At 39.6% G+C, this 8,018-nt stretch overlaps 1 long non-coding RNA gene across 1 annotated transcript; it reads left to right on the forward strand.

Annotated features, from left to right (window-relative positions):
* The first annotated feature begins 247 nt into the window (after positions 1 to 247).
* On the forward strand, positions 248 to 7,435 carry LOC308076739. Its single transcript, XR_013932324.1, has 3 exons — positions 248 to 325; positions 7,067 to 7,142; positions 7,337 to 7,435. It is a non-coding gene; the product is annotated as an uncharacterized lncRNA (long non-coding RNA).
* The last annotated feature ends 583 nt before the right edge of the window (positions 7,436 to 8,018 follow it).

An 8,018-nucleotide genomic window follows, 5' to 3' on the forward strand; every position in this document is an offset into this window, starting at 1 on the left:
GGTGTGACTGAGCATCATTCCTACAAGAATCGTAACAAGACCAGACACGCTCTAGTCTTACGTGTGTGTACGTCTCTCTCTCTCTCTCTCTCTCTCTCTCTCTCTCTCTCTCTCTCTCTCTCTCTCTCTTTTCTTTCTCTCTCTCTCTCTCTCTCTCTCTCTCTCTCTCTCTCTATCTCTCTCTCTCTCTGCCCCTCCTCCTCTTCCTCCTCAGTAATGAGGGTTTTTCTGAAAGTTTTTCCCCGCCACATCAAAGAAGAGAGAGACAGAAGTAAAGAAAGTAGACGGACAGCAAGCGAGAGAATAAGAAGAGACGGACAATGCTGTGAGTAGAAAGAATCTCATAAGGCCTAACCTTAACATTACCACAACATCACATTTAGATATTTAAAAAAAATAAAGTAACACACATTTACAATCAGTGGCGTTCCCAGGAATTACATTTAAGGCAGGCGAGATTTCTTTTCGCCCCCCCGGGCTACACTGACTACAAAACTGAAAAACGTTAATAAAAACAATATGCAAGTATATTCAATGTAGGCCTATGTATTTTTCTAAAAAAAAGCAGCATTACAGAAAAGCCGAACATGATGTCCTGCACAAATTATTATATTTGGTAATGAATGGCTAAAGCTGCTCTCAGAGCCCCTTTTATGCCAGGTGAGTACAGGTGATGGCCCAGACCCCCACACCTGGCATTCCTGGCAGTACCCCAAACAAAGGCATACATTTGCATCACTATAGACGAGGGTCGCTCTACTGACTGTATACAGTAGTGATTGGCTGCCTGCCCACGTGAATGGACGAGGAGGCGGGCTAATGGCTCGACGGGCACTATTCGGTGTGAAGTTTTTCACTGCTTGTTTTTCAGTCAGTCTTTTACTTTATTTTCTAGGGGAGGCTAAATTTGAGTTGGGTAGGCGGCCGCCTGCCTTGCCTCTATGGTGGGTACGCCACTGTTTACAATGCAATGTCTTTAAATGTGCTTATGGGTGTGGCCCCTTGTGGCCATGAACTCGCACAATGTATAAACTTTTCATAAGCATGAATTTTCTGAAGAACACAAAAAGTCTTCTCATGAACCATAAGTTCAAATGACGCGAAACATAACTCCAGGAATATACTCAGTGGTGTAAAGTAACTAAGTACATTTACATTTACATTTGGGGTCATTACTGGATAGTGGATTATTTATGGGGGGGGGGGGGGGGGCAGCTGTAGGCAAGCGGTACATGTATTGCTGGAGATAGACAGACAGACAGACAGATCGATCTACAAGATACATAGATAGATAGATAGATACATACATAGACAGACAGACAGACAGACAGACCCAGGCCGTGGAAGCGCACTCAATCACAATAATAATTATAATAATCCTACACTTCGCAGATATATATGAATCACTAACCAATTCAGACATATTTTATACATACGCTATTTGTAAATAGCAGATCTATTAGTACATTTACTCAAGTACACAGTACTTAAGTACAATGTTGAGCTATTCTTTGGTTAAAATAAGTGTTAAATAGCTCTATATTCTGATAGTACTCATTGCTGGGTGCACCCCCCCATTCCTAGACCCCCCCACTCCTTTTCGGAGTGGGGGGGTTTTGAAAAATTGGAGTAAACCCTGCCATTCCGAAAAATAGATATAAATCCTATCTATCTATTTATTTAATTTTTGCGGGGGGGGGTGCATATGGGGCCACCATATGCACCCCCCCCCCCCAAAAAAAAAAAAAAAAAAAATTAAAAATAAATAAATAATGTGAACTGAAGTTGGTTTGCTTCCACAATCCATAATGATGCATTTTCGAACTAAATTAATTAGGCTATCTGCACTTCCACCATGGACAGACAGCTAAAACAACTCACTCACATGATTCACTTGAGCTGAGCCCTGATTCAATCAGATCTACATCCTCTTCTTGCATGAAATTCTTGGACGTCGGGGGGGGGGGGCAAGCGGTACATATTGCTGGAGATAGTTAGATAGACAGACAGACAGACAGAAAGACAGATCGATCTACAAGATACATAGATAGATACATACACAGACAGCCAGCCAGCCAGCCAGCCAGCCAGCCAGCCAGACATACCCAGGCCGTGGGAGCCACTCAATCACACTAACCGATGCGCTTACTTTAATTATAATATAATAATAATTGAAATAATCCTACACTTCGCAGATATAAATTATTATATTATGAACCATACACTAACCACTTCAGACCTATTTTATACGTACGCTATTTGAAAATAGCAGATCTACAAGCTCACATTAACCGTTGTTGTGAGCTTGTAGATCTGCTATTTGTTGAACAAGGTGTTGCTGATCACCGTGTTGGGAGCTTACATTTGGGGTCATTACTGGATAGTGGATTATTTATGGGGGGGGGGGGGGCAGCTGTAGGCAAGCGGTACATATATTGCTGGAGATAGACAGACAGACAGACAGATCGATCTACAAGATACATAGATAGATAGATACATACATAGACAGACAGACAGACAGACAGACCCAGGCCGTGGAAGCGCACTCAATCACAATAATAATTATAATAATCCTACACTTCGCAGATATATATGAATCACTAACCAATTCAGACATATTTTATACATACGCTATTTGTAAATAGCAGATCTACAAGCTCACAATAACAGTTGTTGTGAGCTTGTAGATCTGCTATTTGTTGAACAACATGTTGCTGAGCGGTACATTGCTGGAGATAGGTAGTTTGATAGATATAGATATTTAGATAGATTTATAGATAGACAGACAGACAGACAGACAGATAGACAGACACGCCTTTTTTCTGTTTATTTTTTTTCATTTGGGGGGTGGGGGGGGGATGAACAGCCGCGATGGATCGGAAATTGACGTTGGTGCCATGAAGGATCGACTACGTTGGCGGGTCGGTATGGGGGAGAAAATTAATTCATGTTTGATAGATAGTGGCGGCCTTTCCTACGTTTCACCCGTTTCAATTGAAACGGGCCCCCAACCTCAGGGGGCCCCCACAAAAGAAATTATAAAAAAATATATATATCTTTTTTTTTCAATAAAACAGAAAATGCATTTTCGTTTCAGTTTCAGTTTCATTTCCAATTTTATCCAATCAGGATATTGAACTCAATCAGGATATAGATTAAACAAGTGAAATTGGAAGTGATGACACTAAGAAATGAGCAGGCAAAATTGGAACTGGAACACTATAAAGATGAAGCTTAAAAATGTGTACTTTCTCCTGATTGGCTGAGATTTTGACACCTACTGGAAAATGTATTTTCTGTTTATTAAAGAGCTGGAGAGACGGGGAGACCTGTTACTGAACAAACACTCTATAGCAATGATCACTATCAGAATATAGTGCTTTAACCTTTTAACAAAATACTTTTTGTTTTAACCATAAAATATCACTTACCCTACCTTATAACTATTTGAAAACTTTAGTTACTAGTAACTTTTCAGATTTAGATTATTATTACAAAACACACATTGACCACTTCAGCTCTATTTAGATTTAAGCAATGCGTCTCGATGCAACACAATGTGAGCTTGTAGATCAGCTATTTTCAAAAGATTTTTATGGGTGGGGGTGGGTACAGCACCATGTGAAAAAAATGTCTTCAAATGCAATTAAAAAAGTTTTAAGGGGATCCTACATGTTTGTTTCAACAGGAGTTAAGTGACTTTTTAGATGATGCCCAAAAACAAAAGGTTGGATCACCAAATCTGAACATGTTTCTATTGTCAGCACCCAGTTCGCCTGGTATTGTAGACATTGCCTAAAATACACAAATCATGAATAGATCCCCCGGGTCGTCCTATTGTGGCTTAAACTAACTAATTGCTGGCTCTATTGTCTGACTTTGTTCACTCCTTCATTAAATTGTATGTCCACTCCTTACCAGCATAGAGACACACGGCCGGAAGCGGAAGGCCTACAAATCCACGCCCACTTTTGACACTCGGGGTCCGTTAGAACGATGAACTGCAGCTCTCAATGCAATCTCTATGAGAGGCATTGTAAAATACTGTCATTTCACTGGTTAACTACTGAGGCTGTAGCGATTTTTTTTGTGTTCTAATAATCTGTCCCATTTGTTTAATTTGTCCTTTTTAATGTCCCATATCTTTCATCTCGATATACTACCCACAATATACTATAATATACTCCATCAGTATGTCAAAACCGCTAGCATCGGAGATCCAGACTTTAAGTGGTCGCATCACGGACGCATCCCTTGAGGTTTTCAATACCCAGAAAACTGGCGAAAGTGGCCGTTTTCAATAGGTTTTGGTCATTATCTCTGGAACAGAAGGTCCAATCTGCTCAGTTCAAAGCTTGTTGGATGCGTGACTTTGAGGACATTAAGCACGCAATGACAAATGTTCGGGTTATTTATTTTTTTAGGGGAGGCGAGATCTTAGTTGGGCAGGCGACCGCCTCTCCTGCCTCTACAGTGGGTACGCTGTCGGTCGGCGCTCGTAAAGACAGTGATGTCACTGAAATGCCTGTCTGCTGTCTACCCTCTGCTGTGTTAGCATTATGGGTAACTCGTTAAAGTGGCAAATTAAATGTGAAACACATCAACTATTAAGAAAACAAGAAGATATGTTGACAAAGACACTCCATACATTTGGAAACATATTTTTATTTAAATCAATATCGTCTTCAGTTAATGCAGGATAATTTAAAAAGTAGGCTAACTTTCATATCCTCTCATAGGGAATGCATTGGCAGCTGCAGTTCATCGTTCTAACGGACCTCGAGTAGCAGCGCTGTCTCAAAAGTGGGCGTGAAATGTGTAGTCCCCGTGTGTCTCTATATATTTGAGACTTTTGCTGAAATGTTGTTGATGGAAAATAATAGATTTGTGCAAGATACATGGGTTCAAATCCATGGGAGAACAAACATTTTACATAGTGCATCTTTAAGTATAATAAGGTTGTGTACGTTGGAGTTGTACCTCTTGTTAACCAGTAGGTGTCGGACCTGTTAAGACTGAGTTGTGTTCAGAACCCAAATGCAACCACTCAGGAGACAGGAAAGGGTTAATGCCTTGCGAGGCGTTTTAATGTCCAAAATAATACACAAAAATGAACATGTGTAGACATATCTATATAAATCTACATGGATATACATACAACTAGTGGCACAAATATATATGTATATATGTAGATATTATATAATATAAAACTATACTTAGGGAGAGTCCATGAGAGTAGTCAGAGTCCAAGCATGTGGTCGGTAGCCAAACAAACAATCCAGTTCTTGAAGTCTCTGGTGATGATGGGAAAATGGAAACAGGTGTGCAGTGCCACACCCAGTCAGCTTGCCACAGGGAGGAGAATGATGAGGTGAGCCTGAGTGTCTAGGTGGCAGAGTGAGAACAGTGCACTGGATTGTGCACAGGAACTCAGAGGAGCCTATTTTGCGAGTTTTATTTCCAGGTCTTAGGCGGTAATTAACTCATTCAGTGGCAGACTTATTTCTGGCCGTGTTTGCCCAGTGACAGAGATTTTTGGATTTATCGTAGATTTTCAAGTAGTCACAGAATATTTATCTCCAGTATAATCGATCCCCTGATAGTTGCTAATCACTGAGGGTTTCACTGTGTGGTTTCACAAATGTCAACGAGGTCATCGCGACCTTGTTGACATTTGTTGTCCGCCTTTGAAAATGGAATGTTTCACTCAAAAATACATAGTAAAACACAGGAAAAATGTGAAAAAAGTGCATCCAAATCTTTGGATTGTGTTATCTCCTGGTTCTTTGTGAAAAACGAAAAAAATAAATAATAATATATATATATATATGTATATGTATATGTATATGTATATGTATATGTATATGTATATGTATCTATCTATCTATCTAGATATATATTCAATGTTTGATTGTAATTTTTATGCAATAATCGTTTCATTAATCGTGGTCGTGAACATCCGGGCTGAAAAAAAATTTCTGTGGATCGACAAAAATACTCAAAAAAAGGTAAAACCACTGGCAGTGGCAGACAAATTAATTAATCTACAGTATCCTTAATGTGCATTAACAGCCCTAATCTAAAGTATATCCTTAATGTGCATTAACAGCCCTAATCTACAGTATATCCTTAATGTGCATTAACAGCCCTAATCTACAGTATATCCTTAATGTGCATTAACAGCCCTAATCTAAAGTATATCCTTAATGTGCATTAACAGCCCTAATCTACAGTATATCCTTAATGTGCATTTACAGCCCTAATCTACAGTATATCCTTAATGTGCATTAACAGTATCAATTAATTAATACCTGACAATGATTTTTTTTAACTCATTCACTGCCAGAGTAAATACATAAATAAATCATAATGTGACCATATTATGGGCCACATGCGGTGTGTTTGTAGATCTGCTTTTTTCCATGGCTTCTCTGCCCAGGATGAGTGCTTATAGGCGGGCAGTATTAGTGAGGCAAGTCACTAATGGATAGGAGGATAGGTGGATAGGTGTGAAATTGAACTGAACCTTTGCCCCATATTTTTCTGCGTTCTATTAAGCCACCAGGAGGCTGATGTTTTTTTCTCTTTTTTGATCTCCTTTCCCCCTGCCCCCCCTCTTCCCTTTCTTTTTTTGTATGGAAGTAACGATACGATGGGAACTATGCACGAAAACTAATTTCACCCACTTTTTTACTTCTGTAAACCTGTGATGTGACAAATTAAAGCTGAATCTGATTCTGATTGGCTAAGATCGGTTTTTTTCAGGAGTGGCCCGTTTTGAACAAAATGGCTCAAATCATAAACACAGTGTCCGATTGCTGTGAAACTTTGCATGCACATTTCCACTAGGCCAAGGAAGAAATGCAGGCAGTACTACTCTGTTTGATGAGTGTATGCTGGTATTCAGGCATTACTACTCTGTTTGATGTGTGTGTGTGTGTGTGTGTGTGTGTGTGTGTGTGTGTGTGTGTGTGTGTGTGTGTGTGTGTGTGTGTGTGTGTGTGTGTGTGTGTGTGTGTGTGTGTGTGTGTGTGTGTGTGTGTGTGTGTGTGTGTGTGTCCAACAGGACTGTGTCCAGAGTGGACAGAGATTCACAACCACACCTGGACTGAAGACACCCAGTTAAACCACAAGAGGACAAAGTAAGACTGGACACAATTAACACAAATTACACAAATTAACACAAATACACTGTATGTAACAATGTTCGGTATAATAATACTAATAATATTACTACTAATAATAATAATGCTACTGTCTAGCATTACTAGTGAACTGATGCTGTTTTAACAGCTTTACCCCCCTTGAAAGAAAGGTCTGATCTGTGTGTCCACAGGACAGCTGTGGAGGCTTCAGTAACATTCAGAAACCTTACCAACAGGAAGTAGACATGAGGAAGTTGAAGTCGATGTGGCCCTTGAAAGGCGGCTGTAAGGTACTCTCCATTAGGCATGCAACGGTATACCGTATTACGGTATTACCGCGGTGTAAACAGCCGTGGTATTGATACCGTGAGATTGCCGAGCTCACTGTATTTATGTATTTATTATTGTATGCGCATATGATGCTCTGGATATGGCAACAGATTTCACAATATTCATGATTCAACAGCAGTGTTTTTTTAAACTTATCATTAAAGGGATATTTCACTTTCAAACATGTTTGGGGTCATTTTAACGTTTAAAGGGACTACACAATGAATTTGAACTTTTCCTTCTTTTTTGTGTGTTTTTGGTCTCCCCTACCTCTCTTCTATTCCAAAAAATACCCCAGTTTGAGCACTCAGGCTTTCACAGCATATCTGGGGTTTTATGTAAATTGGTCTCAAAACAGGCCAACTGATTTGCCCCCGCCCGTGACGTCACAAGGGATACCTACTTTGTATAATCCCTCACGTTTTTCAGTTCCAACATAAAACAATAAAAATAAAAATATATATTTTTGTTTTTGTTTTTTTTGTTTTACTTTTTCCACTCAGAACCAGGAGATAACATGCATACAAACTGGCTCAATAGCGC

The sequence above is a fragment of the Gymnoscopelus braueri genome, assembly GCF_963280865.1.
Source record: "Gymnoscopelus braueri genome assembly, chromosome: 21".
Taxonomy (NCBI): domain Eukaryota; kingdom Metazoa; phylum Chordata; class Actinopteri; order Myctophiformes; family Myctophidae; genus Gymnoscopelus; species Gymnoscopelus braueri.